Raw genomic sequence first — 26,312 nt, forward strand, 5'->3', positions numbered from 1 at the left:
ACTTCCCCTCCCACTTCAAACTTTGTTAACTTCCAAGTCTCTTGGAATAAAATCTAAACTCCTGAATTTAGCTACATGGGTTTGTATCATCTGGCTCCTACTGCTACTCCAATCTCTTCTCACAACGAGCCTTGAATTCAGTTCCTACTCTGTTCTGTGTCACAGGGCCTTTGCATGTGCTAGTCTCACTCCCAAGAATACCGCCCCCTCCCCCACACCCTTTGCCTGATTACTTCCTACTCCTCTTTTAGAATGCAGCAAATATTCAATTCTCCAAAAAGCCTTTCCTGACCTCCCAAAGTGATCTGCCCCATAACAGCCACCAAAGCTCCACATCTCCTTCCTTTAGGAAAAAAAAAAAAAAAAGTGCTGCACACAGCTGGAATTTTAGTTACCAATGGGATTTCTCATCCGTGTCCACCTTTCCTACTAGTCTGTGAGCTCCATAGGGGAGGGCCTGTTCTGCTCACCAGCAAATCATCAGCAACTAGCACAGTGTCTGGTATTTAATAAGCACTCAAGAAATATTGCATGAATGAATGAATGAAGAGAATCAAACCAGTCATGAGCATCCGGGCACTCTCCAAAGCTAGATCAATGAATCCCACTTCAGAACGAAGCTAAGAAACAGCTCAGTCTGTAGAGCAGGGACCTGCCCTCCTTCTTCCCCCTGAGCCCAGGAACTGTTCTTTCTCCAGCGCACCTAGAACCAGCAGTACCTGTTCACTCAACTCTCAATTTCACACCAAATTTAAGACCCTGAGAGGGCTTAACACCCTCCTTTTCCACATGAGGAAACGGGTCAAGTGCCGAAAATCACACCCTCAGGTAGCAGGACAGCAGGGTCTACTTGATTCTAACAAGGTACTCTATTAGGCAGAACAGGCTAGGCCATGCTGTGTAACAAATAAACCCTGAAACTGCAGCAGCTTAATTCAATATAAGTTTACTTCTGGACCATGTGGCACTGCGGTCACTGCAGAAGGGGAGAAGAGAAGGCTGAAGGAATGCACAGGATGTATTTGTGGATCAGGTCTAGAAACGGTGCACATCACGCTATCCATTGCTTTCGCCCACATTCTACTGGCTAAAACTCCCCATGTTAACCATGAGGGAGGCTCGGGAACACAGTCTTCCCAAGCGCCCATAGAGAGAACACATCCTCCCCACCACTGTCACGCTGCTCCTAATTAGGACTACTTCCATCCAGAGTCCTGGACTGACCCGAAGCCTGCACTGGCCAACCAGGCCATGTCTCCCTGCTGGGAGGACAAAGCCTCTGACCCCGAGATAACACACTGACTAGGGACCAAGTTTCCCAGAGCCGAAAACCCTGCGAAAATCCAATCCCAAGGCAAAGCCCAGTCTCTCCCAGATATCAGCAAGTTGTCTTCTTGACAGCCATGGGATTTGGGGAGAAGAGAGGAGGAAGAGAGGTGGTGACCAAGACCATGACCTGGAGCTCTGGCCATCCTCCTCTCAGTCCTCCCAGGCTCCAGCGGGTCCCATCCTGCAGGCGGGAAGCCCAACGCCATGCTCGGGAAGTCCGACTTCAGTGTTAAAACTCAAGGCTCTTATCCCAGTCATCTGCCAGGGTTGCCAGAAACTGATGGGCAGAGGGAGCCGCGGCATTGGAAATTAACCAGGGCTCTGGTCCTGGCACCAGCTCTCAGTGGCCAAATGCCTTCATGCCTTTGTTTCCCCAAAGATCAATTGGAGATGTGTAGCACTAATTCCTCCCTGTCACCCAGAGTCAGTGTGAGGATTAAAGAAGAGAGGTGAGGAATGACATCCTGCAAGTGACATCAATTATTATAAATAGAGAAAGTCACCTATAGCTCAAAGGCAGATCCTTCCCTTTGGCTGTGCTCTGACACTACAAAAGAGGCCCACTGCCTCAATACCCTGTCCCTCAGTCTCAATTTCAGAGTGCACATCTTCAGGAACTCAGCCCAGCTTCAGGAACTCAGACTGAAATTCTCCACGGTAAGTGAATTCCTGGGCACTGGTTCTTGTACCACTGTACCTGGACACAGAATCAGATGCAAACGTTTACTCTGCTAAGTGCCAGTCGTGGGGCTGGCACCTCACTCACCCACTCGCATACAGGTTTCTGCCTGGACAGTCTCCAGTCGAGGGACCTGGGACCACTGGTGGGCACTTTACCATCCATGCCTGGTCTTTTGTTGGCCAAGGTGCAGGAGCTGGGGGGTGAGGCTGGTATGGGGGTGCCTGCTATAGAGGGCCCCAGAGTGGGAGAAGGGGATTCGTGAGCCACTAGGAGGCTGTGCCTTGGGCATGCCGTGGCCTTCCCTGGGGCCATGTCCTCCCATCAGCTCCCAGGATGGAGGATTTCAGAGGCAATTCCTTCTACTCTGAGTCTCTTTGCTCTGGGGACTGGGAGCTTCTTGAGGTGAGAAAGGAACTGATAGGGCAGTGGGCAAGGGGGCTGTGGGAACTTTGAGAGAACCTAGAAGAGCCATGGGGAAGGGGTGAGTGGGGAGGTGGGAGAGAAGGTGTGGAAGAACCAGTGGGTGAGGCAGACAATGGAAGCTGTCAAGAGAGGCTCCTGTGACAGCACAGAGCGTGGGAATGGCATGTGGGTGAAGGTGGGGATGCTGCACAGGGGCTCAGGGACATAGGGCAAGGGTAGGAGAGAAAGATTTCAAAAGAGGAGGGCTCGGCAACTGTAAAGTTGAGAAACTCAACTGGAACCCCCAGTTCTCTCACAACTTCTATTCAGATTGTCTCTGAACAGTGACTCCAGCCTAAAAAGGTTTCTGGCAATGCATTTCTCTTTCTTGTTAAACGTCACACCATGGGTTTATGCATCAACTCTACCCTCGAGAAACAAGTAGATTATCCTCATTTTTGCAGAAGAAGAAACTGAGACTCAAAGGAGGACCCAACTCAGCCCAAGGATACACAGATAAAATAACCCAGGCAGGGTCAGAAATTCAAATCCAGGTCCATCAATATCCAAAGGACACAACTAGACTCATGTGGGTCTGAATTTTCCCCTTCCAACAACAGGCAAGGCTCTTCTCTACCCCCTCTTGTCTTCTCAGAAACAGTGAGTCCAGGTTTGAACACAGTCTGATATCCTAGGGCAACAATAAGCCACAGAAATCCAACACCATCCGTATGGTTCCCAACCGCAGGCATTACAGGGAGGCAGCCGCGGCGACAGACCGAAGCGAGCGATGGTGACCTGGCTACAATGCCCTCTGCCCTCATGTGGGCTCCGGTCCTGTAGCGCAAAGCTGAGCTCTGAGTGGCTGGAGTTTGGGGGTTCCTTGGCCTCCCGAGGGGAGGGTGCAGAGAGAAGGGGTGAGTAAGCCTGATAACAGGCTTTGTCAGCCACATTTACTCACCTAAACCATGTCCTACAAAACTGCCCATTGCCTGACCCTCTAAACACAGGTGTGGCCAGCTTCCTCTCCTGCAATCGGGGTGCCTGGCAGGGTCACCCTCCCTAAAACTGGGGCACCCCCACAAGAAGGACAAACAGCCTGGTGCCCCCTCCCCCGGGGTTTCCGCTCCAGCCACAGCAAGTCACGTGGCCCAGGGGAAGGCCCTGTCTCAGTTTTGGTCTCCTCTTCTGTGAAATGGGATTACCCCTTTAGGATTACATGAGTTAATATATAAAAGGCAAATAAATATTTACCAGTGCTTGACAAATATTGTCACTAACATTATTACCAGTGAGAAAGAGAGGGACATAGATGGGCCTCTGAGGGGCAGGGGCAAGGAGCAGGATGTGACCCAGCCTTTGTCCTTCTGCCTCCCTCCCTTTCTACAGGAGGTGAGGGGAGGAGCGGAGCTCACACTTACCAGTATTAGGGAATGGTTAGGGGCTGCTGCTGAGGAGAGAGCAAATCTGGTCTCTCCACTTCATATCTGAGCCCCAATTTCCTCATCTGTAACATGAAGATCATAACAGTACTTTCTCCTAAAGTGGTTGTGGGCATTCCACACAATAAGATGTGTGATGTGCTAACACAGTTTTTAAAACCATTTTAATCCCATTATTCTGCTCCTCCACTATTAGAGGGCAGCAGCCACCCTGCGCCCCTCTCTCCTACTAAATGCTGAAGGTTTTCTCAGTTCCCTTTTTCCGGAGCCAGGACGTCTGGGTTGTTTGGTGCCTGATTATCAGGGTGGGGGTCAGCACCTGCTCCAGCCACTAGACCACCATCTCTTACCCACCGTCTCCATTCTCCTGGGGGACTTAACCTGTAGCCTGAGCCATGTTCTGGGGAGAGGTATGTCAATCTCCCTGCTTCTCACAAAAGCCAATCCTGAAAGCCTTTTCCCCAGAAACATGTCTAGGAATAGGGTTATCGGCAGCTGACAATCCTGCAGATGCATGATCCCAAGAGCCAGTGTTGCCTTAAATCTGTGCCACAGGTGCCTGCCTCACTCACTCCAGTCCTGGAGCTGCTCGCTGGCCTGCGAGAGGCTGGATGACTGAGCAGCAGGGCCGGCTTCAGAGCCCCACTCTAAGGCGGGCCACATGCTTAATCCAAAGCTCTGCCGTTGCCATCTTGAAATTCTTAATCGTTTTACACTGAGGGGCCAATTTTCATTTTGTACTGGGCCCTTCCAGCTGGTCTCATGCCATCACGCTCACTCCCACAGTCCTTCTTCAACACAGCAACGAGAGAAGTCCTTAAAAATGTGATTCTGCTCAAAACGGGGCAGTGGCCCCATTTCACTCAGAGCAAGAGGCCCAAGTTCTGATGGCAGCCCACGAGGCCCTCTGTGCCCCGTGCCCTCCCTGGCCTCGCTGGCCTCATCTCCCAGAGTCATCCCTTTTGCTCCCGCTGCCCCGCCATGCTGGCCTCCTTGTTCTTCGACAAACAGGCCACCAGGCACATTCCCGCCCCAGGGCCTTCACCCTGGCTGCTTCCTCTGCATGGGACACCCTCACCCCAGATATTCTTCCCCAAACAAAGGACCAGACGTTCCTCTAATGCCAGAAAAATCCTCTAAAATCATTTCAACTATTCCTCTGTCTCCAAGCCAGGATACACTTAATCCAGCCTTTAAAAAAGCACCAGGGTGGAAGACTCAACATGGAACCCACTGCAGCCCCCTGCTCCTCCACTCTCCAGGCCCATTTCTTCTTTGCCAGGCACCCTCGGCCTCCTCCACACCCGCCGGGTCCAGAGCACTCCCAACAGGTGATTCACCGACCCCAGGCACCGTGTGTGGCTGAGTCACAGCCCAGCCCTAGTTGGCAGGAGGGGGCTCCAGGTTCACTGCAAACCCTACTAACAGCAGCCATAAAGGACACACCCAGATATAGATACCACACACCCACACCCACACCCACACGCACATGCACACACACACACAGGTACACACGTGAGACTGCAGTCCAGCCCATGGGAGGAGGAGATGGGGCTGCTGGAATAGGTGGAAAGCCCAAAGGGAAAAGCCATCCAAAGGTGGTGGCCGCCCCATAGGGCAAGAAGGAAAGGGAGTCCCGGCTCCCCTCCGCAGCCTGGCCTGGCCACCACCCATCTCGCCATTGCAAGGGATGGGAAATGAGCCGGCATGGCCCTTTCACTTGGGACAAGCTCGTCGGCCAGCTTTCAACTCTCCTGAGAAGTCAGAAGGTGCTCCTCACAGCTCGACGCTGCCGCCAAGGTGGGGTGAGGTGGGGCTGCACTGGCTGAGCTCCTGTTCGCACCTTCCCGGAGACGGACAAGCTCTTCAGGGAGAGCAATGCCAGATGGAAAAGTGCCCGCCTGCGGGGCTAATTTTAGGCTCCATGGCAGTGGCAGCAGCTCCCTGGGCAATGCCCCCTACACGGCTCAGCCGAGGAGGTGTAAACTATGAGACAATTCAGAAGAAAAAGAAGATATACACATGCACACATATGTGCACACACGCACATGCACACACACCCTCCCTCCAGACTGGCGTTGTGAAGTACCTTTCCTGACGTGTAAGGGGTGAGTGTGTGTGTGTGTGTGTGTGTGTGTGTGTGTGTGTGTGTGTGTGCTGGGACATGGCTGCTCTTCACTTCCTGCAGCTCTGAACGCCACCAAATGTTTTCACATGTGACCCTAAGAGTCCCCAGTCAGAGGGCCTGAGGTTGCTAGGCCCCGAGAAAGGAACCCTGAGGGAGATTTAATAATAAACAGCCTTTAGCTTACAACTGCAGATGGGACCAGCTGTCCCCTCTGAGAACAGAGCAGGAGAGCTCAGCAGTACATGTTCTGAAGGAATTTGGTTAGACTTGAGGACAAACCTTCCAACCAAGGGAAACTGCAATGACTGAATCACCAGAGGGTGCCTCTTCGGCCTGGGCTGGGTCAAGGGTAGCCCACCCAAGGCCTGGCGGTTGCCTTAAATGGCACCTGCTGCATATTACGAACCTCCACTACTTGTGCCCTTCATATATACCAACTCAGGCTCAGAGATGTTGAGAGACTTGTCCCAGGTCACACAGCAGGTAAATGCCAGAGCTGGGATTAAAGCCGGGCATGTCCACTTAAAACCTGTCCATAATACACTGCCCTTTCCAGCCTGGTCCTTCTCCGACCCCAGAACCAAGTTCCAGAGGACTCCTGGGCCATCTAACTGCCCTGAGAAATTATTTCTTCCTTATTTATTCCCACTAAATCCATAAGAACTGGCCTGAAGTCTCAGGGCACCTTTTCTCTCCCAACCGCCCACTCTGAAGTTGAGGTCTGGGGACAATCTGTGAAATCCAAGTTTCCTCATTTGAGGTGCCTAAGAGGCTACTGGTAGTCCCCTGGCCCCTTGCTGTTCCTGGAGCCCCCCACCCCACCCCATGACCCCTGATATCATGGAGGAAGAGGGGGACAACAGGACTTCAGAGAGGCAGGCACCAAAAGAAGGACCAGCCCATCAGTCTCCTTGAAGTCGCCAGGCCCCCACCCTGGTCCCTGAAGTCATAATATTTACAGGGAACACTGCAAAGCAAGCCACCCAGCAGCTCTGCCTGGCTGGCAAGTTACTGCAAACAGCAGATGTCTCTGAATAATCTGAACACAGCCCCTCTCTCCTTACGCTCGGCACTCACCCCACTCCCAGTAAATAAATAAACAAGCAAGAAACCCCATCACCAAGCAGGAGCGCAGCTCTGGATGGCCCGATCCGAGCAAGCTGCCCTTCCTGCAGAGGTCAGCCTGGAACCAGAATTACTCTCCACTCGAGAGCCGGTACACATCCTTCTAGGGGCAAAAAATGTCCACTGCAGACACACACACACAACCAATGCTATAATCTCTGTGTGAGAGTGTGTATGTGTGTGTGTGTGTGTGCGAGGGGGGTGGGCAGGGATGGGACATGGTGAAAGGACAGGGAGGGAATGTCAATAGAGCCAAATGCTTATTTTATTAAAACCTTTTATAAATAACCCTTGCTTAGTCCCAGCCAGACATGCAATCTCAATGCCAGAAACCATGACTCTTCTACTTTCTGGAGACCTAGCTGGTAGGACAGAGGTGGGACAGGAGACCTGCCAATGTTTTGAATGCATATCCCTGCCCCCTCTAGCTCCCAGGACTCCCATATGGAGTTCTAGCCATCCCCAAATTGTTTACAAAAGCTGGAGTCCAAGTCCCATGCTACCATCACTTGTTGTGTGACTTTGGGCAAGTTACTTAACCTCTCTGTGCCTTGGTTTCTCATCTGTGATGGGAAATAAATAACATCTACATTCAAGGGTTGTGGAGATTAAATTAGATAATATTAGCTAATTATTATTATTCCACTTTGTTTCTCTTACCTCCCTCTCTACAAAGTGACTTTTTGTGTGGATAACAGAGAATCATCACCACCACTATCATCCTCTCTCTAATCCCAAGACAGCCCTCCAGGTACGTATTCTTATTCCCATCCTACATATGAGGAAACCGAGGCTCACAGGGGCTTTGAGACTGGCCTCAGGTCACAGCCTAAGTGATGGAGACAGGGAAGGACTGTCACAGAGACAAGAAGAGCCTAAAAGCCCAATCTGCCCCATGGAAATGCTTTCAGAAGACCCAGCCCTCCTCGGAACTCATGGGGCCAGGAGAGAGTGAGACGAGGCACGAAGGCGTAAAGGCGTGAACGAATCCAGCTGGCTCGGCTCCGGCTGGGTGTGAGGGCTAAGCAGGGCCCTCACCCTCAGCAGGTGCGGCCAGCCTTTAAAGTCGACCGTCAGGAACTCTGAAGCCCAGAGAGAGGGGCTCGCCCACGACCCCACAGGATGTTAGTGGCCCCAGGGATCCTAACTCCCAGCCTGGTGGTATCTTGACTTCCATCACGCTCCAACTCTCTACCCATGGGGTGCCCTCTGGAAGGAAGCAGAGGCCCCCAGAATAGGCCTGTCCTCCACTTAGGGGACCATACATTCAGATTTGCCCAGAGTTCAGTTTATGCCTGTTGTCCTAGAACAATTATTAATAGTTCCCCCTCCCCTTTCATTCTCAAAAGTGTCTGGTTTTGATGCTAAATTACATGGTCACTATACTCTGAATCCACCCCCCCCAACCCAGATGAAGGCTCCTGAGCCCAAGACTCAAACATGTCACCCAAGGGGGAACATCCAACATTCCCTGGGCAGTTCCAAGGACCTCAAGAAACACCCCTGACCAGCCTCCTTTATTTCCAGGCTGTAGAAACCTTCCCATGCTGCCTGCCAGCTCTCAGCCCCATGCCTCTGACTTCTACCTAGAAGTAGCACAGCTGGGTCTGCTCAACACAACACAAGTGACCAAAGGTCTTGAGCCTGTCAGTTTTGAAGGGAACCTCCAGCAGAAACAGGCCACGCCAGAAGTGGGAATGGAAACAGCCAGACCCATTACCCCGCACAGCTCACAGATACTCAAGAACCCATGAGAAACTGCTATATCTTCAAAAAGACAAAACAGCCACTTCCTCGAACTCTAATCTGTCCACTGATTCACATGTTCATTCATTCATTCAACAGTAGTTAAACATCAGCTAGGTTCAAGGCTATGTCGTATCATCAATGCTAGAAGTACAAGAACCCACCAAAGTAGGATGCATACAAAACCAACAGGATGAAGAAATGAACACATACACACACACACTGATTTAGTTATCCGTTGCTTGTGGGTTGTGAGCTAATTCAGGAAAACCTGAAATCACTGGTATCAGGCTTTGAAATGTATTAGGTGATTTTTTCCAATACATTTACTTCCTTGGTGATGTTTCAGCCCTGTGATATTATACTGTTATTTAAATGAGCCTAGATTCTGAGAACTTTCTATACTCTCAGAAAATGCAGAAGACTGGGGGTGCTAGACAGGGGAAAATTCAACCCAGCCAAATCAATCAATCTGAGAGTATGTATTACTTGCCCAGGATGTGTGATCCGGTCACAGACAAACAAGGGAACAGTTAACAGGGGGAAGGGACACATTCAAACCAAGTGAAATAGTAACTTCCTTTGAAAAGGCCTATTAGCAGATCCTAAAGAGAATTTATCTTTACCATTAACAAGACAAACATGTACCAAGGCCAATGATGGGCCAAGTACTCAGAGATCAGCAAAAAATAAGGTCTGTCTTACATCTTGAGAGGCACCCAGTCTAGGCAGAGAAAGACAAATAAAACCAGGAGAGTACCACAGCTGGGTGAGTGTGGTAACCAAGGAATGTTCCATGCAGTGGGGCGCCAAGGAAGAAAAAAGCCCATACCTGTGTGTTGTGAGAGGGGTGGTCCAGGAAGGCTTCCTAGAGGAGGTGATGCTTGAGTTGGGCTCTGGAATGCAAGTGAGCAGCAGCAGAAGAGGAGCAGCAGAAAGGACAAAAAGCACTTTGGGTAAGCCTCACTGCCAGGGGTCAAGGGCTTGGCGGAGCAGCTGTGCAGGGGTGGATGGCATATGGGGGAACGGCAAGAAAGCAACGTGCCTCCTTGGTTTGGAAATATAATGTTACAGCTGTGAGGCAGGTGAACCAAAGAAGGAGAGATAGGAGTCAGGGAGACCAGTAAATGGCTGTTGCAATAGTTCCGATGAGAGATGATGATACCGGTTTAACCAGGAAAGGTTGGGAGGGGATGCAGGCAGTAGAGGAATGGTGATGAGAGGTTGCTGTCAAGCAGGACTTCAAGTTTCCAACCGGGAAACCGGGTGGATGGTGGTGCCAGAAGGCAAGATGGAGAACAGAAGTGGCGGAGAAGCTGCTCTGGGAGAGGACAGTGGGGCAGATGAGTTAGGTGGGACGCATGCTGGGTTTGAGGTGCCCAAGGAACACACAGCCTGGGAGCAATAGCAATTAAACAGCTGGAAATCTGTAAGCAGGTCTTGAGAAAGGTCGGGGCCAGAGGGACAGAAAGGGTACACGGTAAAGCCAGTCTGAGAGGTAGACAAGAACAGCCAGAAGAAAAGAGCCCCCTATGCAGCCCTGGGAAAAACTTAAGTGCTTGGGAGGAAGGAAAGGACAGGGCAGAAGCAGCTAGAGAGGGAAGAGGGAGACGCTGTCAGGAAGGAGGGGGTGCCCAGGCCGAGGAGTGGCAGGGGAGCAATGGCGGAGGAGGGTCAACCTGTGCAGCAGCCAGAGGCCCCAGTATGTGCAGCGAGGGCTGCTTTCACCAGGAGGCGGTGGAATCCGTGATGTCAGGGAGACAGGCGAGCTGAGAGCCACAGTCAAGAGGGCGGGTGGTAAAGGGAAGGCGACAGAAGACGGGAAATGGATGCAGGCCCAGGAGAGAACAAGGGTGTGTTTTTATGCTGGAGAATCTGTGTCCATGTTCCTCATCTGAGAGAAGGAGGCAGGGAGGGAGGAGAGGCTGAAAGCCAGGAGGGAGGCAGTGGGGAGGTGGCCAGAAGGGTGGGAACAGATGCCAGGCCAGGGGATGGAACGTTCTGGGCAGAAGGAGCTTGGCTGACCCTGAGAGGCCGGGAGGGGCATCCAACAGGCCAGCGGAGACAGGGAGGGACCACTGGCTGAGGGTCCTCGGTGAAGTGGGGAGATCACTGGCAAAAACCGAGGGTTTGATGGAGGCACAGGACTGGGGACTGGACAGGACACTGGTGAGGGCTCAGGCTAGCTGCTTTGGGAAAGAGGATATAAATAAAACAGGGAACTTCACTAGAAGATCCTTCTGTGGAATTGTGGATCAGGAGGGGGACTGGCTCAGAAAAATTAGGAACTCAGCTTAAAGAGTTTCCCTTGGGTCCTGTACCACCCACTCTAAATCTCAGAATCACTTTTTGCCAATACCAATAGTGTTCACTTGCACATGGAAAGTTCTCACGAAAGAGAGGTACCCCTCTCTCTCACACACACACTCACTCACTCACAGCACAGCACAGCTGGGAACCCCTTCTCCAGCACAGGCCAAGTGTGTTTCCTCCCCCTTGGTGACGCCCCCAGCAGAGCTCCACATGCAGAGGGTCATGTGACCAGTAGATGAGAGGGACCCTAACCCCGAGGTTAGAAAAACCTAAACTCTCCCCCTCACTGGACACATGTCAATCGAGTCTCCCAGAATTAAGTGTTTCCCTGCACATGGCTCGAGCAGGACGAATCCAGAGTGGAGCAAGTCTGACATCCCTCCTCTTCCCAAGAGTGGCAAAGGAAGTGGTGGAACAGGGCAGAGCTGCAGGAAGGGCCTGGGGTGTAATCTTGCAAGGGGCTGGGTGAGCCAGAGCAGAGCAGGGGCCCCTGGGTGACAGAGATGAGGATGGCTAACGATCTTTGGGCCATCAAGATTCCAGCTTTGATCTCAGGCCAGGAAGTTGGACAGATATTACAGTCAGGAGCTCAGAGGACAAGGGACCATCCCCTACCCCTCTTCCCAGCAGACACGGCTCACAGGCAAACACGACCTGTTCAGCTGTTTGAGGGAGAAGAGGGAAAGAAGTAGGAGCTGGCAGTGGGCAGAATGCTGGGATGGTGGCAGAAGCCCAGAGAGGCCTTCAAAACCCCCTCCATCACCTGCCCTTTGGTGCCAGCCTTCTGCCTGCCCTAAATCCGCCCCCCACCACATCCTCCAGCCAATTTCCCTCCCATGCAGACACTGGTGGAATGGGCCACGGAGGGCCAGCTCCCTTGTATAGCAGGGCTCTTAACACAGGTGTGCACAGGTGGTCTTCAGGAACCCAGGTACCCAGCAGCTTTCTCTGTGTGTGTGTACACAGCAGTGCATTTCCCTGCAGGGAAGGCTTAACAGCTTTCCTTAGATCCTTCAGAGGGGCTGGGGCCCAAAGGAGGACAGAAAGTTGTTTTAGGGGTGTGAGAAGCACCATAGAGTATGGAAAGAGGGCTGGGCTTGGACTCAGGCAGATGGCTGAATCGCAATCCCCTGGTGATCCCAGGACATGGAGGCTGCCACCCAGCAGGCCTGGGGCTGAGCCACCCAGCCAAATCCTCGGAATAGATTTGTCCTTCTCCTTCTTTCCCCTCCACCCACTCAGGATGGTGGGCCAAGGCCTGCACCCATGAGGATTTATCTCAGTGGTCTGTCTCCCCAAATCCCCAGCTGAGAAGGGAAAGTGTGTTCAACTTTCAACTATGTGCTACAAAAAGAACCTCAGGGGGACATGAGGCGGGCATTTAGAGGTTTTCCTCTTTACGGGAATGAGGTGCTCGAAGCTGACTTTGGAAAACCCCAAGGAAACACTACAACAAACTGCACTGATCCACCCTTGGGCCGGGGCCAGCACACTTCCCATCTGCCCCTCCAGGGGTGTGGGGGCTGCCCAGTACACCTGTCCAAGAGGCTCAGCTGCCCAAACAGACAGGCCTGGGTTTCCCGGAAGCTTGAAGGATGTGCGGGGTGTGCTGATGGATGGGAAAGGAAGCAAAAGAGTGTGGGTTTCAGAAGAGAAAAAAGAGTGAGCTACATTCTGAGAATTTCTAAGCATGTGCCGTCCCTGAGGCAGCCGGGGCCCTAAACTAGGCCAAACCCACCTTTCCCAGCCAGCCCATGGGCCACCGCCTGATGACCACAGACTAAGCACTTACAGATGTCCTTGAGGGCCATGTGGGGACGGCAAGAACGGCTCGGACAAAATAAAGTGAAAGAGCATCTCGTGGGAAAGAGAGGCCATAAATTACAATCATGACTTCCCATCCGGAAGGAGGGCAAGATCCCGGGCCGGGGGTGCGGGTGGACTGTAGGGATGCCCTTCCCAGGAGGCAGTCCCTTGCCCCAGCCAAGGAGGCCAAGAAGCAGCCACACTTCCCAGGCAGCCCCTGGTCCCCTTGCTGTAGCCCAGCCCCTGCCCTCATCCCTTCCCAGGGCCTGAATGCCCCAGGATAGAAACATGACCAAAATAACCTCACCCCGTGAAATGTGCTTAGCCCTCTACAGGGTCTCGGGTACCTGTTAGTCACAGTGGTGGCACAGGCAGGCCCTCAGGCTTTGGCCCAACTTTGGCGTGGCACAACTCCAGGGGGCGCCATTCACATTGCAGCCGTACGTGAATGACTCCCTCTGCAGGCTACAGGGCTGTGTGTAGTCAAGGGTCAAGGCCTGAGGTGGCCACTCACTCCGCAACCAGCTCTCCCAGCCATGTGTTCCCAGCTCCCAGACAGAGAGCCCTGCTCTTCAGGCGGACTTCGGGCCCGTCCTGCCCAGGGTGTCATCTCCGACCCCAGGGACTGGCAGTCACTGCCAAGGCATCCTGGGGCCTGGTGACGATTCCCTATCTGACTGGGACTCTGGGGAGAAGGTCAGGGCCGTTTCTAGAAGCCTCCACAGAAAGGCAGGGGCTGACACAGCCGCCTGCTCCAGACGGAGCACCTCCTCCTCACATCTAAAACGTTTGTTCGTCTTAATTTACTTTACGTAATCAAGAAAAATCCACTACTGTAGTGGCAGGAATGGGGGAAGCAAGTTTAACAAAACAGTATAACCTGTATCCTACTAATTTTGTTGTTAAATGATTAGAAGGAAAGATCAAAATGTGGTAGAATTAAAGGTGAGTTTTTATTTTCTCCCTTATTTTTTTTTTTTTTAATTTTCCAGATTGCCTTCAAATGATGTCTATGGCTTGATGATCAGGGAAAAAGGACTAGGAATGCAATAAAGATTTTTTTCCCCCAAGAAATCCTGGATAGAATCCTTTGTGAGCTCCTGGTGGGCAACAAACCTGCTCATGTTTTGGAAAGGAGAGTCAAGGAACAGTTTAGCTTAGATGGGCTGGAGCCTGAAGCTACCCTAGTTAGGAAGCGGTCCTTGAGGTTTTCAGAAGCCGTAGATGTAGAGGCAATTCCAGCTCTCCCGGTTCATCAATAGGGGCCCGGGGCCCAGAAAACACCAGACTCAGCCAGTCGGTAGTTGCAATGCCTGAATCCAGCTCTCCTGACCCCCAGGCAAGGGACAGTGTTACTTCCCTCTTCTGCACCTCTCTTGCTTTCTCTCTGTGTCACACACACGCACACACATAAATGCACAAACACCCATACTATAACCTCCAGGTCTCACTAAAGACCCCTAATACTGCCCCTCCTCACCTCCCCTTCTCCCAAAAGATAGCATGAGCACATTTTCCTGTGGAGAAAGGATTCAAGCACCCCAGAAAGCATCCGTCACTCCCACCCCAAGAAGCTCAAGGGACACGTGCTCTAAATGCAATGGGCTTAGACAATGGCACACACTAGAAGACTCAGAACTTTCAGTCCCTGTAATCAGACTACAAACAAGGCAGGCAGGTGAGCAACGGGACACAGAAACCCATGTTCCCACCACCTGCACCACCCCCACACACACACCCCACTTAAACCCTCCCCCCAACCCCCCAGCCCACACACAGCACTGACACAGTCTTCCCCCGGGTAATGCAAAGCTAGCTAGGGAGCGAGACAGCCCTGAGTTTCAAACCCAGGCCCTTCTGCTTAGAGCTCTGCGGCCTTGGGCACATTATTCCACTTCTCCCATTTCCTCCATCTGTAAAATGAGGACATTAATCCCTAGGGGTGTGATACTACCTGAGAACAAGATAACGCGTGCAAGTCCAGGTGCAAAGGCGGGTGGCTCACTAAACAACATCTGTTATGAACAGACCAGCAAGCCAGACAAAGGCTGGGAGGCCGAGGGCTCCCGGGATAATGTGAGTGATGGAGAAACACTCTCAAGCCTCAGAACGGTGAAGGCCCAAGCAGCTATTCATTTTGTCAACCCTTCTGTTTCCCTGGGGAGAATCCTCCCCTCCATGTGCTGACACTCTCACTATTCCCAAGGCTGCCCTTGGAGGCCCTCCTGCCTTCCAGGGCTCCCAGCCTCCCCTGCCACCTGGGAAGACCCTGGCCTTGACCGTTCCCAGCTTCCCCTCCCTTCCCTCCAGCCCTGGCTGCTGAGGACCCTCCAGGGACTGCAAACAACATAAAGGTTTAACTGAAATGGTAATTTTAGGATGGGGACACTTTCAATTTGCTTTTCTGAGTTATATTTTTTCTTTCTTCTCCTAACTAATTAAAACTCAATCTGATTTTAAAAATGACTTTCCTCATCCAAAATCAGAACTAATAAAGGACAGTATTGCCTCCAATCCTACCACCATAACAAATCAACTGTTTTCATGTTTCTCATGTTCCCTTCCAGGGATCTCATTGTTTCTGAATGAATAAAAATATGAGTATTTCCGTAGCACCTTATGCAACTACAGCACAGCTGAGAAGCAGGAAACAGCCAAAAAAGGCATCCCAGGGGACAAAATGGATGTCACTTTGACTGTGCACTGATATTCGCGAAACTTTACTCATAAGTGATAATATCTCTCAGGTTCTCACTAAGCACGTTTTACTGTTGGTTTCCACACAATTCTAATAATCTAGTTTGCAAGCTTGTGAGAGGTTTAGAAACAGCAAAAGAGAAGCATGGGGTGGGGGGAGGAGGCGGGATGGGGTGAAGAGCTGCTTGGGCAGGCATGGGGACAACACTGAGAAGTGACAAGTGACAGTCTATAACAAGAAGACAGAAAATGTGTTTTTAAAGTATGCAATAAGACATCAAAAAACCCAGTGGTTGAGGCTATTCAGTGTGGGAGCAAATGTCCCTCTGTGCAGAGGACAATGATTAACTTTCACCACAATGGCCCAAGACACCAAAAAAGGGGTATATTATATCAGTGACTATTTAAGTAGGTGGCCAAAGCATATATTTTAGGAAGACTTCCATCACAAGTAGTTATAATAATAAAATGCTGGCATCTAAATACATGAATTCTTAATTATCCAGAAAAGCAGGCCACATAGAATGGCCTATTCCCCACGGTTCTGGAAAAGAGAGGCATTACTGTGCAAACCTCGTGTGGCATGCAGAGGGGCCCCCAACTCGGAGAGGCCAAGGCCTTCAGACAGTGCCAGCATCCAGAGGGGAATCCCAGCCCCACAGCGCTCCCTGGTCCAACCCCCTGACGAATGGGCAACCCAACAGGAATAAAATCCAAACTGCAGGTGTTCTAGCCTCCCCTGGAGCCCCCTGCATGGCCTATCTCCTGCTATATACCCAGGCTCCACCCCTCCCCCCAGACATGCCCACGCACCTGCACAGTGCCCGGCTTTATGTGCCCCTGCTGTGCCCTCAGCCCGGGGCCACACTTCCCGCCACTTCTCTCCCCAGCTCGTGGCTTAAAGTATGCAATAAGATATCACTCTGTGCTGGGTAGCATGGCTCGCACCACCACCTCCCTGGCTTTGTTGGCCTGTATGCTGTGTGAAGGAAGCCCTTGACAGCTGGCTGGCAGAGTCAAGGAACTTTTGCAGGATTTGAAAACCTGGGTCCACAACACAGTGAATCAGGGGCTGCGCGTTCCCAGGCGTGTGCACTTCACACACGGGCCTCCCCTTCCTGTGACTTTGGGGAAACTTAGGAACAGCTTGATCTCCCAGAATTGGGAAAGTTAGGAAAGAAGTCAAACTGGGAAGGAACTCCCCCTTGCCCAATAAAGATTTCATGCTAATTTTTTTCTCCACTAACCCTCAACATGTAGAGGGACCAAATTTGTCTCTGTCCTGCTGTTCCTGAGAATGGGTGGAACTAGGTGGAAGGGAAGGGGGCCCTGCCAACAATTTCCTCCAGTGCCTTGCCTAATTGACTTCTTCCTTACTCTTGGTTGTAGCACAGCAGGGGGCAAGGCACAGAAATATCTGCAATCACTACCCATTTTCTATCCAGCTTCTCCAATTAGGCGTCTGCCCTCTGCTCAAAGACTGTTAGGGAAAGGAATGAGTTCCTCATCCACTGCAGCACAATCTTCATGGTCTGGAAGTTCTTCCTGATGTAAATCGCCTCTGTCCTGTGTGGAGAACTTCCACCCCACTTCCAGCCATCTCTTCCCCTCTGATCTAAAGTCAAGTGGGCTTTTTCAGACAAGAAAGGAGGCAGCTGAGGAAGGAAGATGAGGAAAAGCTGGCAGTTGTTAAGTGATACCCCTTAAATTCTAGAAGGACCAGTGAGGAAACTATTAAGGATAAAACTAACCCTGAAGGGGACTGTGGTGGTAGATGGGGAGACAAAGCACAGAAAAGCAGCTGGAGAGAGTGAAGAAAGGACAAGGAGAAAAGTAAGAAGGAAAATCCAAAGGCTAACACTCCTTTCGAAAATCCAGTTGGCTGCCGAGCGAAAAAGCGATGTCTTGGGGTTCAGGCACCCCCTCGGCTGGAGTGCTCCCACCGCCTTGGCCCAGCAGCACCAAAGCAGCCATCTGCTGCCCTCCTCCTAGAAGCACAGGCAACATGTGCCCATCGCCATGGCAACAAGCTCTCCCAGCACCTGAAGAGCAGTCTCACCAGCAAGGAGACCCCCAAGTGATTTCCAACAAACCCCTTCCCTCCAAAACCAAGGGCCCCACCCACCCATGCAAGGGCACCCACACATCCCAGTGCAGAATGAGGCAGAGGCCGGCGTGAGCCCTGTCTTGGGCAACTTGTACATCCAGCAATCACGGTCCTGAGGGCCTGCTCCAGGGACACTGGGAGGTGCTCTGCAATGCTTCAAGGACCCAACAGGAATGGCGCCTCACCATGCATTATCACTGCAGCCCCCATCCCCCAGGCCCCCGTCGCCTCAGGCCCAGATTCCAGGGGAGTCTCCCCCACTCCTAACCAGCTAGCATGAAGTCACCACCACCAGGATAATCTTTTTCAAATACCATTTTTATCCAATCACTCCTCAGCTCAAGTGCCTAAAATAGCTGGCTCCAGCTTATCAGATCAAACCTAACCGTTTATGGTATTTACACCCCTACCCACACCAACCTCAACCCCAGGTCCTCACCATTCCAGTCACGCCGTCACTTCTCTGTCCCAGTGTTCTTGTTCCTGCCACATTTTCTTTGCTCACGACACTAGCCCCCTCCTGCAATGCCCTTGCCTTCTGGTTCTGCCTGTACAAAGACATTCACCTCCTGCAACAAACCATGCCGTAGTCTGGCACTGTAATTACGGGTATCTACCCCCAGCATTGATCAGGAAACCTACAAATGGCCATCTGCTTGTGGGCTCCACATTTCTAACTTTGCTAACAGCTCCTCAAGGAGAAAACTTTCTCGTTCGTTAGGCTGCACGATTCCCCCATCAGACTGGGAGCTCCCAGAGGACCCACCATTTAACTTTCCCCATCAGACCAGGCACTCCTGAGGGACAAGCACCATAGCTTCCCATTGGGATTCCTCACCAACTCGGCCCTGGGACGCTTGCTCTCCACGCCCTCCCCCAGGCCTCAGCCCCACACTAGCTTTTCAATACCAGAGCTCGGCTCCAAGGCAAGCTGAAGGGAAAAACTCTAGGAGTCGCACCCTCCAGGAGAAGTTTCCACGGTGCTGGAAATGTGCTATATCTGTACTGTCCAATATAGTGGTCGCTAGCTGCATGTGACTACTGAGTACTTAAAATGTGACTAGTCTGAAATAAGACGTAATGTAAGTATAAAATACACACTGGAATTCAAAGACTTGGTAGAAAAAAAAGATGTAAAAAATGGCTCATTAATAATTTTTATACTTGTTACATGCTAAAATGGTAATATTTTGGATATGTTCAATTAAATAAAATATATTGCTAAATTAATTTTACCTGCTTCTTTTTACTTTTTTTTTAACGTGGCTACTAGAAAAATTTTAAATTACACATGTGGCTTGCATTATGCTTCTGTTGGACAGTGCTAGTTTAGAATACTTTAGGTAAGTTAATTGCCATGCATGTTTCATGTTAAAATCTCTTTGCCTCTCTTTGCCCTCTGAATGGTGTAATGACTTTTCCACCTAAATTGTCCCCTTGTCCCCATGTCTCACTATTCTTATTTTAGTTTTATTTTATCTCAACGTGTGCTTCTCTGATAGATGCCTCACATTCTTTCTGGAACAAACTGGTGTTACAAATCAATTAATCAATTAGACCTTTAGTGCCCTGAGGTTGAATCTCATATCCCAGGAATATTTTAGGAATAACAATAATCATTCTAGCAGACTTCATTTGTATTGCTTCTTACTACATTAGGGTGCCTTTTGCATGAGCTAGTTCTCATGATTGTGAAACAGGCAGATCAGACATTAATATCCCCACGTGGGACTAGAATCCAACCCTTGACACTTTCCATTCCACACACACAGGAAGGAAACAAGAAGACCAGTTCTGAAGCAGCAAAGCTATAGGCTCTCCTAGCCCCTGAAGGCATGGTCTCCACAAGAGGAGGGACCGGACTGGTAGAGATCTTAAAATGTGATTTACAATAGGAGCAGATAGTGAGGATAGTTAAGTGGGAGTCTGGACCTGAATTGCAGAATCACCTCTGCTCCCAAGTCACTATCTGCCCTGGGATCGCTCCCTTCCTATCTATGGACTTCCATTTCCTCGCCAGTAATAGAAGGAGCTTAATACTTTGAGATGCAGTTAGACAGGCCTCCGCTTACCCTGCTCACGGGAATGCAAACCAGCTTGATCCTTTTGTACAGCGATTTGGCAATACATGTCAAGAGCTTTAGAAATGTTCAAACTCTTTGACCCAGTAATTCCACTTCTGAGAATCCTAAAGAAATAGTCCTAAATAAAGGAAAAGCCCATCTTCAAAGACCTTCATCTCAGTACTATTCAAAATACTAAAAAACTGGAAATGAGCTAAAGTTTAATAATAGGAAAATGGTTAAACTAAGAGATGGTAAATCTACTTAAAGACATATTACACAGTTATTTAAAAAAAAACACAGAGTACCCACATAGAATGTGCTTCGGTCATGTGAAAAAAGCAGGCCATTAAGAGGCTGGTGCAAAATTTTTTTCCACAGGAAATTTGGCCCCCTCTTTGGGGGTACACACATATATATTCACAAGGCAATTTCCCATTAGGCAAAGAGTGACTATTTAGAGTGATAGGGCTGCAAGTGCTTGTTTTTCTTTTCTTAGTTTCTAAATGTACATACATTTGAAAAGCATATAAAATGAGGGTATTGGATTCGATGTTTTCCAAGAGCATTCCTGGCTCTCACAGGCCTGGAGGGGTCCGACAGGCAGGGACTGAGCCCTGGATGCTGAGCCCAGGCCCACCGCTGAGTCGGTCAGGGAAACAGCACATTAGGATGTCGCTGCAGGGAAAGGGACAAGCACAACTCACATCCAGGTGGAGAATGACCATCCCCACTGCCCGCATGCCTTCTATTTAAAAAAAAGAAGAAGTAAAGGTGGGAAAAGTTCAGTTTTGTGACTACTGGCGCTCAGGACGAAAAGCAAGCATATGTCCGACCACCTGCTGGGGACTGAATCACGTCCCCCACACAAGACACGTTCCAGTCTTAATCTGCATTCTTGTGGGTGTGAACCCACTTGTAAATAGGACCTTTGAAGATGTTATTATTGGTTAAGGTGTGGACTCATTTGTGAACAGGATCTTCAAAGACCCTATTTAGATGAGCACAAAAGTGAATCAGGGTGGGCCTTAACCTACATGACTGGAGTCCTTATAAGGCAGAAAGAAAATTTGGATGCATTCAGTCGGAGAAAGCCACTAGGGGTGGCCAAGGAGACAGATCACCAAGTGACAGAGGCAGAGATGTGGCAAGTCAGCACAGATTGTCACAGACTCCAGGTGAAAACATGGTGTTCAAGGCTCCCAAACCACAAAACAATAGATTTCTATTCTTCAAGCCAACCCATTGCGTGGTATTTGTCATAGCAGCCCTAGCAAACTAAGACACCCCCTGTGCTGGTTTGGATGTATTATGTCCCCCAAAATGCCATTATCTTTGATACAGTCTTGTGTGGGCAGGAAATGTATTGGTGCTGATTGGGTTGGAGACTTTTGATTGGATGTTTCCGTGGAGATGTGATCACTCAACTGTGGGCAAGATCTTTCACTGGATAATTTCCATGGAGGTGTGGCCCCGCCCATTCAACATAGGCCTTGATTAGTTTACTAGAGCACTATATAAGCTCAGACAGAAGGAGCAAGCTTGCTACAGCCAAGAGGGACACTCTGAAGAATGCACAGAAGATGAGAGAGTAGCTGCAGATGAGAGACATTTTGGAGACACTGTTGAAAGCAGACTCTTACTCCGGAGAAGCTAAGAGAGGGCAAACACACTAAGAGCAACTGAGAGTGACATTTTGAAGAGGAGCTGCAGCCTAGAGAGGAACTTCCTGGGAGAAAGCTATTTTGAAACCAGAACTTGCAGCAGACATCAGCCATGTGTCTTTCCAGCTAACAGAGGTTTTCCGGACACCATTGGCCATCCTCCAGTGAAGGTACCTGATTGTTGATGCATTACCTTGGATACTTTATGGCCTTAAGACTGTAACTGTGTAGGCAAATAAACCCCCTTTATAAAAACCAATCCATTTCTGGTGTTTTGCAATCTGGCAGCACTGGCACAAAACCCTATATCCTAGAACAGTTGATTCTCAATCTGTGCACCTTGGGGCCCACTTAGTGACTAGCATCAAAGTGGGGACAGGTCACAGAAAGGGGAGGCATCTCCCTAAATGGCTAATAAACTGCTTTCCCCAAAGACAGTTTTGTATGATTTTGTTGCAAAAAATGGTAGAAAAATCAAAAAAACTTTTTCTTGTGGGGTGGGGAAGATAAGCTGGAATCACCCTGAGTCTTGACCTCCCTCCCTACTTAGCATTCTTCAGGCAGGAGCAACTCTTCCCCAAACTTTTCAATCTCTTTCCAGTTGTCCTCTGAGGCCTCTACTGTGACATATTAGCTGTTACCCAACCAACCTAGAATGCCTGCCAGTCTCAGAGAGGGCTAGCTCATGCTGCCCAGGTCACACCTCAGATCAGGCCTGGCTAGGGCCAGGGTGGCTCCAGAGAGGAGAGCCCTGTGGCCATGCACTGTGAAGGAAGAGGCTAGCCCACCAGCTCCTCAAAGACCAGGCCCCAGTGCCCCTGAGAGCTTAAGGGAGGCACAGTTAGGACAAAAAAGGGAACTGTACCCTGCCAGGCTAGATGGGAACCCATGGTCCTCTTCTCCCTAAGTGCTGAGATCAGCTGAGACTAAAACTGGCTCACGGAGGGTTCAGATAAATTAAGAAAAAGCAGAACTACGATCGGTCATCAAGGACCTTAGGGATGCCTGGACCACAAGCAGAACCTTTTAAGGTAGATGACAAGGAGGACAACCCTCCACTCTCCAAGCACACCCCTCGGGCCAGGCCCAGAGGTGGAATGCAGGGGCTGCCCAGAGTGGCTCTAACTCACAGTTCCTATCCTTGGGTTTGAATCTGGCTGCTGACAGCACTGCACTGATGGTGAGCCAAGCACTGATGGTGAGCCAGTGGCTGTGTGGCTGACAACACTGGCAGGATGTTGGATGGGAAAGGGGTGCCTATCATGCAAGGGTTTCTTCTGAACCTCTCCATCCAAAGGGAGAAGAGCTCATAGGACCAGGGTCAGGAAGTGTCCAAAGGGGTCTCTAGTCTTGTCTACAATTTCAGGAAGAGGGGGCAGGAAGAACGACATATAATACTATGTCATTGAAGATTGGTACTAAAAAAGAAGGAAAGGAAACCAGTAGCATCCTTCAGTACTGACGGGGGGACAATTAGATCAAAAGATCCCTTTATCAAATCAGTGCCTCCCCACCTTGCAAAGTCTTGAGTAGCATTAGGAGTACAAGATTTACAGACAGAAAGAACTAGGTTTGATTCCTCGCTCCACACCTCCTCCGGCCTGTGTCACCTGGCCCAGCTTCACCGATAAAATGGGGATGGGAAAGGCACCCACCTAACAGGATCACTCCCAGGAAAACCTCAGGCAGAGCTCTTGAGTGACTGGGCGAGGCTAGGAATCAGTTCTTGGTCTTATCTTCTGAAGGACACAGCCTTCTCCCTCCCAACCCACACCCCCCATGTGACTTAACCAACCACATCACTCAAAAGCTCTCAAAAGGTCCTCACCGTCCATGGAATTAGGACTGAACTCCTGAGCCCAGCTGTCACTGACCAAAGGCGGCCTCTCCTCACAGCTCCCCTGCACAGACCTGGCGTCCCTCCTTCCTGCCTGTCCTATCTCAGGCTCTCCCCTCTACCCCACTTGCTTTCAATCCCATCCATCTCTGGAATCCCTACCCAGCCTTCAGGCCTCAATTAAATACTACCTGCTCTCTGAGGCCTTCTCTGACACCTTCAGCCAGAACTGAACTCTTTCTGGCTACCAGGCCTTCCTCACCGACAGCTTTGATTGTCATCTGCTTTATACAGGTGTTCATCTTCCTTACTAGTAAACATGTTGAGTCTGGTTAGTTTACAAGAAAGTAATAAGATCCAGTCTCTCCCCTCAAAGAACCTGGAAGCTAGCAGGGAAGAACAGAGATATGCCCACCCGGGAACCATTTAATGAGGCAGAACGGCCGATTACGAAGCACCAGCAAAAGCGACAAAATCGGCGCTATGTCTGAGTCACAACCCTGGCTGGGCTACCTGGAGGCTTTGGAAGGGGAGTTTTATCCGCAGAACAGTTGCTTAATGAGCATTGCCTGAGTACTGAGAACACAAGAACCAAAAGAAGACTCAGTTCCCTCTTTCCGTACTGTATCTTTCCGACCTTGGACAGACACTCCCCTCACCAGACACAGAAGATGGACATGGCTACCCCGCGAGCCCCTGGCCAGTTCAGAGCATCAAACGAAGGCCCTCCTGGTACCTTCAGCCCTTGCATCACCACCCTCTCTCCCAGCTCTCCCACTCAGCAGGACGGGGCCAGAAGTGGGCAGTCAGCCCATGTCCCCTGCCTGTGTCTGGGGGCTGCCTGCTGCCTTGCCCTATCTCTCCGGCTGTGTTCCAGAGAGAAGAATGTGCACTATGCCCGAACAAACACTCACACAGGCCTCCTGGGTGAGGAGGCAGCTCAGGACGGAAGCGGGAGCCTCCGCCCCCACCAGACAAGTGCTCCTGGCAGTAGGGGCTATGTGTGTGTCACTGAACCAGGGCTCACTAGCCAGAACAGCAAGAAAAACAGATCCCCCTGGAGAAGTCATGCTGAGCTGGACATGTCTGGGTTTGAATGGCCAGGCACGAGGGCATGACAGACAGATTTCTGTTCTTATTCCATCTCCTTAGATCCCATCTTCAATCTGGCTCTGAAAGACAAACCTGGCAGTGTATTCTGGTAAATGGATTTGTTTGGGGGTTTTAGCACTTAACTCTGGCCTCCTCTGGGCCTCAAGTTTTCCTGCGTACACCACAGAGAGATCTAAACCTACCCTCCTTGTCTTCGGGGAGCTAGGACGACAGGGAGATGCCAGGAGAAGTGAGCGTGCTAGAACTGTTAGGAAATACTACCTGTCACTTCTTTTCTGCTGGAGCAACCCCAGAGAGCAGTGCTGCTGGGTGAAGGCCTGTGGGCCAACAAGCACAGGCCCCCCAGGCCTGCCCTCCCTACTGCTGTGGCTTTGATTTTCCAGCCAAGAGACTCAGGCCCTCAGCCTGCCCACGGCAGCCCTGTCCCTGGACACTCCTCCCTCGGCAATTTGGAGAGGCTCTAAGCGCCAGGCTCGAGCTGATGGACATGGAAAGGCAAGTCTCAGGGTGACACTGTCTCCATCTTCAGGGTCCTTCCCCTTCTTGAAACACAAGTACTTCCAAACCCTGAGTCCATCCGGGCAGAGAAAATAGACTCCAACTTTGTTTTCTCCTCCAGGATCTGAGAGAGCTGCAACGGGCAGGGAAGGAAGCAGGGAAGTCAGAGCAGGCCCCAGTGGGGCCATGACAACAAGTCCCCAGGCTGGGGATGGGGTGGCAGGGAGGGAGGAAAAGGTAGAGCACAGGGCCCTTTTAGGGCAGTGAAACTCTTCTGTATGATACCGTAATGGTGGATACATGACATTTTGCATTTGACAAAACCCAAAGAACTGCAGCCACAAAGAGAGAACCCTATGGCTATTTGGCTCATCAACTCCAGCAAATGTGCCACACCAATGCAAGATGTTAATAACAGGGGCAACTGCATGGGGGTGGGGGGAGGAACATGGGAACTCGCTGTACTTTCCATGCAATTTTTCCGTAAACCTAAAACTGCTCTAAAAATAAAGTTTATTATTTAAAAAAAAAAAAAAAAAAAAGGCCCTTGGCATTCCCCACAGGCAGGGCATCCCAGTCAGCTACAAAGATAATTTTCTGCTGCCATCGACCAGCAAAGTGGTGTTTTCATTTGGCTTGGAGGGGGAGAAGAAGACAGGAAAGTTTGCCTTTTTGTCTCTCTCTCCTCCTGAAATTATGCTCTGGGGATTCAGGGTTATTCCCTTCCATTTCTCCCATGGTCACTCAAAATGGCGCAATCGGTTTATAGAGCACTGGCCCCACGGCAATGAGGGATGGACAGGAACGCTGGGGTAACTTGGGTTGAGCAGGTTCACACTCCCCTGACTCCCAGCCGCTGGGCTCCCTGTAAGGCTGGAGAGTGCCAGCATGTCCAGGCCGTCTCGCTGTCTGCCCCCCATCGGCCCCTGCTCGGCCGGCCTGCCTCCAGCACACCACCCTGCAGGACGGGCCGGAGCTACCGCTCCTGTTTCTCGGGAAACCCAGGCCTTTTCCAAAGATCAAAATTCCTCAATTTGAAGCCACCCACATCCAGACTTGGGGACCTCCTTAGAATTCGGCCACCACCATTTCCCCGAACTGACTGCTCCTCTGTTCTGGGAACATGACACCCCCTCAGCTGCCCCTCTCTGCCCATCTGGATCCCCAGTCCCAACTTCGACCATCAACTCAATCTTCTCAAATCTTCCAGGCCCACCACTTCACTCCCCTCTTCCACGCAGGTCTTTCCTGGTTATAAACTCCCTGGTGCCCTCTTTCTTCTCAAACATTAATCTCAATTTTGACATCCAACATTAGCACTTATATGCCTCTGGACACCAAAAAAAAAAATAATGGTATT

At 50.7% G+C, this 26,312-nt stretch overlaps 1 protein-coding gene across 2 annotated transcripts in view; it reads right to left on the bottom strand.

Moving 5' to 3' along the window:
- Positions 1 to 26,312, bottom strand: part of ADCY5 (adenylate cyclase 5) — a 152,605-nt gene that overhangs the window by 91,327 nt on the left and 34,966 nt on the right. The window lies entirely within an intron of this gene.

Source organism: Choloepus didactylus, chromosome 1 (genome assembly GCF_015220235.1).
Source record: "Choloepus didactylus isolate mChoDid1 chromosome 1, mChoDid1.pri, whole genome shotgun sequence".
Lineage (NCBI taxonomy): Eukaryota > Metazoa > Chordata > Mammalia > Pilosa > Megalonychidae > Choloepus > Choloepus didactylus.